This window comes from Argiope bruennichi, chromosome 2 (assembly GCF_947563725.1).
Source record: "Argiope bruennichi chromosome 2, qqArgBrue1.1, whole genome shotgun sequence".
NCBI lineage: Eukaryota > Metazoa > Arthropoda > Arachnida > Araneae > Araneidae > Argiope > Argiope bruennichi.
In genome coordinates, this window is record NC_079152.1 from 116,911,925 (window position 1) to 116,925,458 (window position 13,534).

Below are 13,534 nucleotides of genomic sequence, written 5' to 3' on the forward strand. Positions count from 1 at the left end.
CAGAGCACTTTTTATATTTAAGAAACTTATATCTTTAAGATACGTAAAACTATATAATCATACTGATTTGTATAAAGATTGTCAATATATGAAAAAAGTTTTCTGAATTCAAGTTTTATTTGGTAGTTTGCTTTTACAACATATTAATCGAAATGCTTTTTACATTTAAGAAACTAAACACTTCATTTTTTTTTTTTTTAAAGAAGTGAAGTTATCAATTGATGTTTAAAAATTATTGCTCATTGTATATTGCCAATGTCATGTTATTTTGTTTGGAATGCGAGTATATGTCTTTTTTTTAGAGACGTTTTGCATTAAGTTAGCTATCAAAATTGCTTCGCTTCCATACTTAAAATTCTATTTTGTCAATACTTAAAATTCCCTTTTTCAGTCCGACAAATAATATTTCATGCAAATTACTTTATTGTGGTATGAAGTATTTGAAATTTGTAAAGTAATATAGCTGTTTTGCATAGAAAATTAAATTATCAATAATTAAAATATGCCTAATTGTTAAATAGTATCTTTCTTTTTAAAACTTGTACTTCCGAAATTCTGATCATTTTGTTTTTGATGCATTCATTCACTTAGTTTACTAATATCACTTTTGTAATGTTTCTTGCCTTTGATTCGAATTAATAAGCTTTGAAATACAGTTTAAGAAATAAATTTATCAATCCGTTACTAATTTAATTCAATAATTTCAAATTTAACTTTTTGTCGATGTAAACCTGATGGAAAGTTTTAGCTCAAGTCTCATTGTTTCAATACAATCATGCATAGTATAATAATAATCAGTTTATATAAAAGCTTCTTCATTGTATGTAATTTAACTAATATTTAATATAATTAAAGAAGTTGATATATACATAATTTATTGTAATATACAAGATGACTTGATCGCCGTTAGCCACAGCTCTAAATACGTACAATAATCAAACAATGAAAAATAAAAGTGTTACTATTATGTTTGTGAAGTTACTTAATAATAAATTAATATTTTATTAAATACTACCCACGGTCACTAATTATGTTTTATGGCAACCTTTCAAAATTACATTAAGAGATAAAACCAATAAATGCATATAAATGTTGAAATATTTTCTTTGTCGCAAAAAATTGTTTTACAAGGCTTTATAACATTCATCCGATATTTAGCTTTAAAAGGTACTAAAGTTTTTGCTATTTCCATTTTTATAAGTCTTAGATGAATACTGCATACTTTAAACATTTCACAACAAATTTTCAATTGAATTTATTAGTTTCAGCTTTACAATGATATAACTAGGCAAACGCTGTATGTGCCTTGGTTTGGGGAACTCAATTCCGTGCGTTGGATAGAAAAATTATTTATGTATTTGAAATTTTAATTAAGAAACTCTCTGTATAGTTTTACATAAAAATGAAAACAAAATGCTACGGGCTATGCGAATTTTAATAATTTCTAACAAATTCAATAGTTTTTCCAAAAATAAGTATTTTTATGTTTCATCACGGAGCTGAAATTTCACTTAAGAAAGGAACTAAAAATAAAAATATTGAAAAATTATATATGCACTAAAAACATCTTCAAGATTTATAATTTATAATGAAAAACTTCATTAGATGCAATTAATTTTATGCAATTACTATGTATATCATCTGCGTTCTCAATGTACCATCGTTTGAGTTTGAACATATCCTTTTTAGTCATGATATTTCGAATCTCGTAAGGAATATTAATATCACATTGCATTTATTATAAGAAATGATGTATATAGATTTTCAAGAATATATTTTTAAAAAAATTGGAGGAGTCCGGACCATCAAATTACTTTTTATTTATTTATTAAAGCAATTAACTTTAAATAAGAAGTCCACAAACATTTAAAATTATTTATTGGTTTAAAATGATTTTTGAAAAAAAAAAAGAAAAGAATAATTTGTCTTAATGTCTGTTTTGTAATTTAAATTGATAAATAAATAATAAAACAAATCGAAAATAATGATTGGAATGTAATCAAAATTGTCTTTTTAATGAATTGCTCTTTCAGTGTAAACAAATATGATGTAATGATCAAAATATTTTAAATCAAAAATTACAATTGTTTATAAAGTAATTGATATTTCTTATTCCATTTTCCTTATATACAATCGCTTGCATGATTAATCAAATTTAGAAATTATACCATTCAAAGTAAAAGAATTATTGTAAAACATCCCTGTATGATTCTTAAATTACTAATAACTTCCTCCGAAATTTCATTTTTGAATAATGAAGTGCAACAGCTTTCCGCCTTTATTGAATTCCATCTCTAATTATAACACATACCTTGACAATTTTTTTAACCAGGTGTTACACTCAAACATTTTTTAATAACAAATTTTATGAAATGTCCCATTTTAATCCATCTACTTACTACAATTTCGTCTAAATGTCACAAATTTGAAATTATTATGCTACGGAAATTATGCTATCACAGAATTTCCGTTCCTCGTTTCTATCATCAAAATTCACAAAAGAAATGAAGTTCTGAATCACAGATTTTCCAGCCCACTTCCTATCATTAACGACCTCTGAACCAACCTTGAGATAATGCATCAGAAATCAGTATGCGGTAACTCTCCCGTTACCTATTGTATAGTCAACCAAAACGTCTTCCAGGCGGAAATCGTCAGAAGAATCGAATATATTTAGCAACGAACATCCACTGCCGGACTCTTCTTCAACGGCCGTTAAGCACGGAGCGGAACATCTTGGATCGATATGGCCAAGACTTGGGCTACTCCGAAGGAATACAAATAGCGCCCATTCATTGTTGTAGTCCTTCAATTATTCAATCCAACTTTGGCCGATGACCAGGGGACTCATACGGGCGATGTCTTCTGCTGATTTGCAGTGCCACTCGTAAAAGATTTGGTGATAATGTGAACTGCCCCTTAGAGTCATGATTGATCAGGAAGAATTGTTTCAAGCCATGGCGATAAATTCAGGAGCCAATTTTATTTTTTTGGCGTTTTACAATAGATCAATTTATTTGGATCATTATGATTGCCAATAGGTCTTTTCTGAGTTCTTGTAATTGCTTTAAGAATTTAAATTGTAGTTTAAATAGTAGTTTCTAAATAATATATATTCCTTTGTCGTTTAAATCTGATTATTATTGAACCTCCCACGTCGATTTATCATGATGTACCACATCCAAATAGACTTGAATTAATCATTATTTATTATTATTCTACGAATTACGAATTCTACGATTATTCTACGAAATTAATCATTATTTATTATTATTCTACGAATTACGAATTCTACGATTATTCTACGAAATTAATCATTATTTATTATTATTCTACGAATTACGAATTCTACGATTATTCTACGAAATTAATCATTATTTATATGCAATAAATAGACTTTTATAATGCGATTTGATTCAATAATAGTGTGATATAATTTATTTAAATTAATGTATAATACCTTAGCCTACGATATAATAACCCATAATACCTTTGAGATAATATGACTGAAATACGATTTTTGCATCGCTCTGTGCTAAGATTTAGAGGTTAATTCGAAGGAAGAGCATAAGAACATCTTACTATAAACTCCATAAACATTAGTAATGGTTATTGCATAAGCATCAACTTTGAAGCCATAATACAGCTACTGGCTACAGATTTTACAATATTTCAACAAAATTTGCACCTAAAACTAAAAATTATTAAAGAATTACCAAAAAAGATCCAATAAACTAAAAGCAAATGTGTAAAATAGATAAAAATGAGTTCATAAAATTAAATGAAAAATATTTCTTTTTCCCCAGAATTCTAATTCCGTATTTATCAGAAATCATTCACATCATACATATTTTTTTGTATGAAAATTTTTACTTTATAGACTCTATTATGATATAGCACAATAGAGTAATACATATATATACACGTGAAATGCTCGAAATGTTTGCTAACATGGAAAACTAAATATTTAAAACATGAAAAACTATTTAAAAAAAATACTTCATAAAACGATAAAATATTTCTAAAATCTCAACTAATTTTAAATATTTCGGATTTAATCATTTTTTACTAACCATCAAATATTTCAGAAATTTTGCTGACAATTAAAGGCTTATATTGCGAAAAGGCATTTGATAAATAATACATAATCATTATGAGAATAATTTTTGAACAAGCTAAGAATATATAATAATTTTTTTTTCCTTTTTCAAAGTATTAATACGTTTTGTTTTTGTTCATTTCCTTGCTTTATTCTTTCATTTTTTTTCCAAGTTTTTACTCGTAACAGAGTCGTTACTCAAAACCATGCCAATGAAAATTTTTATCCTTAGCAATTTAGAATAATAGCAATAACAGAACCTTGCCGCCGCTCCGTGTGGCGAAAACAAATAGCTATAAAGTCGCCGACACGCACGAATGAATAACTATGATAAGTAGTTAGATTAACTGTTCGTTATTTATCAGTATATAAATTTAACATTGTTTAATTTTTTTAACAAATTGCAAAAGTGATGTCAATTAAAGCCGTATTTATTGATATCAGTTATTATTAGTTTGAAATTTGCATTTAGAATATATATGCAGATTTACAAATGCATTTGAATTTGCTTATTTATTTTAAATTTTTACTAATCGATGCTATCTTCGTCTGCTTTGATAACACGTTATATTTAAATGATTTATAAATGTACATGTATGACTTATAATTGATTAATGTTTTTAAATGATTTAAGAATTGAAAGAAGAAGGTATAAAGTATAAAGAATACATCATTTTGAAATAATGGCAATAATTAAAAGTATAATGTTAATGAAAAAAATAAAGGCTTAATTTTATAAAATGCATTCTACTATCAGACAGTATTTAAAATTTTAATAAAACTAAATTCATCTTTTTAGTATAAATACATTGAAAAAATTATGCATTATTATGACACGAACTAGTGAATGCATGAGTTCTGAAAATAAATTCTCATTTTGGACAGTTTGTTCAATATCTGACAAAAGTAGCTGTGGTAAAGACGAAGATTCAAATGGGGTTTAAAAAAGATATCTAGGAGGGGAAAAAAGGCTTCCATAACTTAAAAAAGATAGCAATTTAATGCAAAAATTTATTTATCTATAAGACAACATCTTGTATATAAGATGACACCGTTTTTCGGAATTATCTACAAAAATTAATTATATTTTTTCTGTGAAAATCATATCAATCATTGCGTGCTTAATACTAATAAAGTTTGGGGCTTGCACATATAAAGCAGAATTGAATATATAAATTGCTGCCATAAAATCCATTCTTTGAAACGTTATTTTTATCGAACTTTTCTATAAAAGAGCAAATGTATTATTTAAAAATTTTCTCAGCATAGAATACTTAAACATAAAACTTTAAAAAAGTTTTTAAGATCTGGTACTACAAAAATCAATATATATTAATATAAAATAGAAATGTTTAATATGTATATTGCATATGAATTTTTCAATGTGTGATTGCAATCAATAATTTACGATGTTTTTAACGGAAGATTTATAGGCTATCTTAACAACCATTGATTGTTTAGTAATTTGTATACAGTAGCATAATTTGCCCTTTGCTTGTCAAAAATATTTAACTGTTATGCTTATTATTTTTCATTCATAACTAAATATTTATTACTTTTTGTTTCATAACAAAAAAATTTTATGTTGAGGAAGAATCAGTTCGATATAGTCATTTATGTAGATTTTTGTAATTTATTAAATCGTTTTGAATGATTTGAATGAATTAAAACTGAAGGTCTATTAATAAAATCTTATATTAATATTATTACATACAAACGAGATTATAAAGAAAATCGCAATTTCCTGCACATTTCAATAAGTGTTTTCCTAATTAATGGCTTAATATCTGATTATCTAATAGCAATTGAAAAACATCGAAGGCTGGTATCACTAAATTAATATTATTTAAATGGAAAAAACATCGTAAAAAAGAACCAAGAGAGTAAGAAACAAAACGTAAAGTCATCACTGAATCGAAATAAGATTATTATCATCGATGAAATGAATATCTGTAAAGAAATTCTAATAATGACAGATAAATTACTTTTAAGAGAAAATTTTGATGTTAAGGAAACTAATAAAGATTCAATAAAAATTTTAAGAAAAGAAGCAAATTATTTTAAAAAGTTAGTGTCTCGAGCTAATCAAATGGCAGAAATTTATTGTAAATTCTAAGAAAAAAAAATTGTCATCAGTAACAAAATGGTCATATTTAGATAATAAACGCTTCTTATTCAACCTTAGATATAAATGGAATGAGAAACAAAGATCGCAATAGAGATAGAACAAGAAAATGAAACATAAAGCTCATTTCACGCTTTCATCTAATCTAAAGCTTCAACCTAAGCTAAAGCGGGTAAGCAGTTTGAATCCAACAAGACAAACATCATTTACGGATTTTCTTTCTGTTTGATGGCAACTACTTGACAGCCCGATGATGTCGGTTCGTTAGATACGGACCCTCCCCCTCCCCTCATTCAATAAACAACCAAAAAATAAAAATCTTTCAAAAAGAACTAATTGGCCATCCTCATCGTCAACTTCTGTTTGCTAGAGGCACAGCCCCCATCGGTTCCCTGAGGGGTTGGTGGGGGTTAATAAGGTCAAGGAGTGCCGCCATTGTTGTCGTTCGACTGACCGCTGGAGCGTGAACGATCCACGCGCATGAGCGTTGCTTTGATTCCTGGGGGTTGCCCGTTACTTTAGTGGTGACGGATGCTGAATTATCGTTTGAAGAAGGGGGGGGGGGAGATATTAGATAAATTGGTTTCTCCCAAAGTAAGAGCCCATCTATGGGCTTAAATGATTATCTGCCTTTATGAAAATGTTTACTTTCCCGTTTTTATATTGAACTGTTTTTAATATTGTTGCCAATCAGAATTAATGGTAACTTAATTTATAATTAATTGGGATAAACACACACCTGGGTTGGCATTTATTTGAATTCATTGCAAGTTCATAATACACTGAATCAAACGATTTATTAATAGTTAATTTTCTTATAAACGATAAATGATAAAACTTTTCTTTTATTCTTTTTTATTTTTCTTTCTTTACTTTATTTTAAAGAATTATCTGCAGGTTTAAAATTCATTCCCCCCACCCTTGTGAATTCTAGAATGAATTCAATGGTTTTTCCAATTAAAGATGTATGATTTAAAATATTTGTATGACTGTGAAATTAAAATTTAAAAAATATTCTAGCATAACGTTATATAGCATGTTTGATTCATTGAATTTCAAATATATATAAAAAATATATATTCAAAATCTTACACTTGAGTTAATACGCATGTGTATTTTTCCCGAAAAGATATGAATATAAGTCAGCTATATAAAATAGATATAGAATTGATATTTCATATAATTAATTAGATGGAAAAATAATCTATAATTTTCTTTTAAGCAAAAATTATATGTCTGCTTAGTAGTGAAACGCCTCTTTCCCAAAGAATTGATCTTCAATTGATTTTCATGTTTTTTCTTCACATTTTAATATTACTTCTTCGTGGCATAGATATATACACCCAAATTACTAAAGTTAATATAAATGATCGAAAATTTCACAAATTTTAAATATGTCACTCATTTATCCTTAAAAATAATTTAGATTTTTATTTTACTTTTTTTAATTACATTCATCATGTAAATATTTTTTATACGTAGATCTGGTAATACTTTTTCAGTGTCTTCTCACAGAATATTTACTTAACATAATCATCATCAAGTGCTTACATTCGTTAGAGATCCAAGCATTTCAAAAATAAAATAGAAATTTTCAGTACATAATTAGATTTAATCTATCAAAAATAATATATTTGTTTCTGTTCACAGAATTAAATTTCTACTTTTTTTCCGTTTTGAACAGTCACTCTTTTACATTTGAATTTGCAAATACCGCTACTGCTAAACATAATATATCTCGTAATTAAAAACAATTAATCACGATTGCAATTTGAACTCAAAAATGAAATTGAAAATCCAAATATTAAGCAGATTGTTTCTGCAATTATTTTTCGCCATCTTATAAAGGTATTCAAATATTTTACATGTTAAAAGGATAGTTGAGATTAATGAAACTCAAAAGAAATAAATAAAAGAACATTGATTAATATAATAAACAAGTAGAAAAGCATCAATACATTGACATTTAATTGTTTCAAAGAAAATTTTTACTTGACATATGTATCTCGAGACAAGCTTGATACAAAAAGCAAATCAATGTAATATTTACTTCCTCCCTTCAATCAGGATCGAAGAAAGATATATGTTAGGTTTGCTTTTTCTTGCGATGAACGCCAGCTCTCAATATACCACAATTATCCGTTCTTTCTCAATAATGAATGAAGAAAACTATTGTAATGGACACTCCGCCCTTCATGTTTTCGGAATGTTTATACATACAGATGCTGTTTGTATTCCTTCCATATCCGATTTAAAACACTTATCTAACTAACGAGGAGAAAACAGAGTCCGTTGTTCAAGAAATCCATCTTGAAAGATAAGACATTGAAAGAAAGAGAAAAAACGCCATCCAGTTATCTAAAGCAGACATCATTCGGTCCAGGCGAAACTATTTCAGCCAAAGGTCGCCAATGACAAAACTTTTATTATTTTGTTTATTCCTTTTCCAATGTACAAAGTCAGTATGTATATATATAAACACATGGATCTCTTCTACAAAGTGATTTTACAAGACATACCTGACCGCCTAGACTCGAGTGTCAGCAAGGCAAAAAAAAAAAAAAAAAAACGATAGCGAAATAATTGATGGATTGGGGCGACAACATACTCTAGCCCTTTTCAATCCTCATTTCAGAGATTAAGATTCAACATGGGCAGAAAAAGAGCTTTTAAAAAGTCAGGCTGAGGGATGGAGGCGGTCACAACAGGCCTCTCCAAGTCGCTCATCCGAGATAAAAATCGTTTGTCTCTCCCCCTTCCCCTCTTGCTGAGGAGGAGTCTGTCCAGGTAAACACGTCTAATTCCAAGTGACCTCCCGCTGTCGACATTTGTTGGAGTAATTGTCCATGAGTCCTCAACACGTAGGTGGTCCAAGAGAAGTCCCTGGCAATCTTTTGTTTTGTAAAGGCCCATGGTGTAAAACAAATGAGGGAGTGAAGCGAGGGTAGGAAAAAGTTTTATCGTTTGTTTGCGGTTGGTTTAGGAGAGAGTGGCGCCAGACATTGTCCTGCTTCATATTTATGCTTCTACCTGGAGTGTGTTATTCAAACAGGGTTCCAAACCGAGATTTAATCATTCTGTTTGGTTAGATCTTGGAGGATATCAAATAAGTGGATGCGAAGTGGCGACTTTAGTCGACGAAATTACTTTTCCTAGGAATAACCCTTGAGTAGGAAGGGGTGTTTTGGTATTTGAGGAAGTTCTTTCAGAGAAATTGTGCCTAAGTTGCTGTCACAAATTTACCGAGATTTCTTTAACTTTTCTTTTGCGTTGTATAAATTTAGTTTGCTCTGAGTTTTTTTTTTTCTTTCTTTTTTTTCCGTCGTCTCTTTTTCTTTTTTAATTGTTTAATCAGTGAAAGCTTCATATGTTCTTATTACTATAAGTGTTAATCAGAATTGTATTATAATGATGACGAATAATTTTAAGTGATTATTTGATTCATACATTATACTAAACGGCAAAGCACCCGTTTTGCATTGTTTTTTATTTTCTCCTTTTATAAGTTTCTATTAAATTAATTTCTGGAGTTAAAAAAAAAGTAGATAATTAAATGTTAAATAATGAAACTTAGAAACGGGAATTAGAAAATTATAAGGCATTTCCCTTGTTACATTAGACCAATTGATTTGCTTTGTGACTCAAGTATCAGATTGAGCAATAATATAACAAATATATGGTACATTTTAATTTAATTAAATTTTCATTATTAAGCTTAAGTATGAAAATTAGACTCCAACCATAGTTCTTTGAAAGTCTAATGAACAATTAGCAAAAACTATCCGAAATCCTGGAAAAACGAGAAAATAATAGTTAATAGTAATTATTGAACAAATCTTATTACAGTTGTAAACACTTCCCTTCTCAAAAATAATTCGGAATTTTTGAGGCTCTGGTAATTTGTAGCTAAAATATTATTAAATAATCAATTATTATGCAGAATTATAATTATATTTGAATTGATATTTTGTGGATTCAACATTCATAAGCTCGCTATGTTATCGCACTTCGTCAATTGTCTTAAAGGAATAATGTTAAATTGGGTTCTAATTTAACTTCTTACTTGTATCTTAAAAATGAAGAATGATCATTGCTTTATGACAATTAATTCATGCTAACCTTTAAAAGCAATCGCGCAGTTTATTATTACTTTTTTTTTTACCAAATTTTACCATCTGATATATTGTGACTGCGTAGTTTTTTTAAACCTTTCAATCAAGGTGAGAATCTGACGAGATATTGCACTTTTATTTAAGATAACCGATCAAGGACAAAGACACCTTCTCGATCACTTCAGACTGTTGGTCTCTGCAACTCCAGGGTGTACAGGTCTAAATCTGTTATCACCTGTTCAACCCACGCCTGGAACTGATTTTTTTCCCTTCCTCACCTATCAGCGACTGATAGGAAAAAAGGTATTTCGACAGCCTAAATTGGATCAATAAAAAATAATAATAAATTAAATAAACTAGAAATAAATTGGAAAATAGTTGGAAATGTGATAAACTTCCTCTCAAACAGTTCAACAGATTAGAATCGCTGCTATCGTGACGGTAACCATAGCAAAGTGCTATTAGGAGGGTTATAAGAAGCTGATAACGTTACAGCGATTTCTGTGACGTGTCACCAAATGTTAATACTCCTCGCTTTTTTTGTGTGACATCTCGTTTCGTCAACTGGAAAAAAGTTTCTGCCAATTAGGAGAATGGTCATTATAACGGTAGTCTTCTGTTAGATTAAAGTAGGAGACTTGGCGATGTTTATCTAACGTCATCAACTTCATATGGTACTTTTTTATGGTTTTTGTTTCCTTAAAAAAAAAAAAAAGAAAGAAATAAAACTAACTGAAGAAAATGAATCGGAAGCGATTGACTGAAATTGATTGAAGTGATAAGTAAAAAAAAAAAAAAAACCAGGAAAAAATGTTCGTTAAAATTGTTTTCTTCAGGCTGTTATTTTGGCAAAAGAGATTTAATGATAATGAGGATATGCCATGTTAAGAAATGTATCAGTTGTTGTCTTAATTCGATAATTTTACTTGAAATTTTGTCGTAAGCTATATTAAAAACTTTCATTCATTAATTGTTGCTAAATAATTTGAATTTTAATCACCTGAAATTAGTAATTGTCTTCTACATTAAATTAAAAAAAATCACCATAAACCTTGAGTACTTTATCTCTAACTTTATTTATATCTATATTTTTTGTGCAGGTTTATTGTTAACATTCTGCAGCTTATGTTTATTTGGATAATGAAAATAACCAATTCTTGTGGTTTCTATTTTATTTCCTGCCGCTTTGGCAACTACGAATCAAAATTCTTCGGTGAGATTTGGTTTGATGTTTTTGATAAACAAATAAACGCTTAAATGTGTAAAAAGTTTTTTAACGAACAAACACTTATAAAAGTTCCTCATAAAAGCAACTCTTCAAACAAAGTACAGTACTTTTCAACAAAGTACAGTCAAAATTGTATTGAAAACTTTGAGAACTTAATTTTAAAAAAATTGTAACATTTCTTTTAAAAACCACATTAGAGGATCTTTTCCAAAAATATAAATCACAAGCAGTATACAGATGTTTCATTCTTCCGTGTCATTCATTTCCTTTGAACCAAATATGACTTCAAAATGTCAGAAAGCTTTTTTCATAGCCAATAAAGAGTCATTTAATATTCCAAATCTTTGAAAATTAGTCTTAATCTTCTTAATCAAAGGTTGTGTAACAAAAGTTGAAATCACATTTGAAATTCCATTACAAATCTATAATTATTTATTAAAATACTCCACTCACAACATGCTTTTATCCAAATTTCGGCCTTTTGCTTGACTGCTGACTCATCCTTAAAAACCCACTAAAGATTAAGTAACGTGATTGTTTCTTATATCTCTTAACAAAGAGATTTTATTTGTTATCAGGCAATGTCAAACAAAAATAGCTCATTGAGCATTGAGAACAACGCGAGGCATGTTCAGTTGCACATATATACATCAATATGCGAAACATGAGACGTGAATTACGAAAATCCGTCCCAAGTCTTTTCTTTCACAAATGAGCCTTGAACTATGAAGCAACTACAGCATTACTTGTTTACAAGGTGCTCAATTTTTTTTTTACTCCTATTTTTTTTATAATCCCCGAGCAATTTTTGTTACTTGCTTCACTGACTCCTAGCATTATGTAGAAACCTTTTTTTTTACTTTGCGAGTTTATTTTCTTTCTCTATCGCTCAAAAAGCTTCCACAAATACCAAACCCTTTAGGACAGAGTCACGGATGGTTGACTCGAGTGCTGGTCGCACTTCTACAAACAAGACAGTTCGGATTTTAACTCGTGGTTCCGGATTTGCAAAAAAGAAAATGGCATCATCACGATTTTGTCCGTTCATTTCGATTGCTACCGTGGCAACATTTAAATACCGATCGGACCACGTGCGACTGTTTTGCTTTTCGATTTTTTTTCTTCGTTGCCTTTCTGGATTTTTTCGTTAATTTTGAGGGATGCAACTGGATTTGTTTCGATTTCCATCAAGCAGAACGTTGAATTTCATCATTAAATCGCAAATAGTTTTTCACTTTGCTTCCTGCACGCGTTCTAAATTGTTCTTCTGGCGGCGCAACAAATATCCGCAAAGAGTTTCTGGGGACTCGTCGCGTTCTTAAATGCGCGAATGTTACCACGCTTCTGAAGTTGGGTTAAGTGGTCCTGTTATGAGCATTTTCTTTTCCGAATTTTTATGCATTTTTTTCTACACCTCTGAAAAATAATAAAATTCTATAAATATGCAATTCATTTTTTTTATTATTATTTTAAGACAATCTGGTTTGAAAAATTTAAGAAACTTGTGTGTTATTGAAACCTTGATGCAACGATACTACTGTCTAATATTGGCTGTTAAAAGTTAAAAAAACAAAAGGAAGGCTTGTGTAGTTCATTTGACATAATATCTGCCTTTTCACTAGATCAAGGATCAGATCAGATTAGATTATTTTAATCCTTGTGATATTCTATGTCTATTTTTAGAATGCACTTCATTTTCGGTAGCAACATTTTTAGAAAGAAAAGTTTTGATATTAATAGTCTTTATGTCAATATTGTAATTTTCTTGATGATTAACTTATTAAACATATTATTTTCCTGCCTTTTTATTTTTAAAATTAATTCCCAAACTTTACTTGAGTAGTTTTTTTTTCTTCTTCTTTTCATTTCATTTTTTTTCTTTTGTTTCAAACTATTGATTTTTAAAGGTGACAAAAATGCGTTGAATGAAAAAAAAAGTTTAAATTTAAAATTTAATTGCTCCTAAAAAA

General features: G+C 28.9%; 1 protein-coding gene across 4 annotated transcripts in view; it reads left to right on the forward strand.

The window, feature by feature from the left end:
- LOC129962007 (iroquois-class homeodomain protein irx-3-like) overlaps positions 1-13,534 on the forward strand; it is a 199,841-nt gene that overhangs the window by 94,139 nt on the left and 92,168 nt on the right. The gene's annotated exons all lie outside the window — the stretch shown is intronic.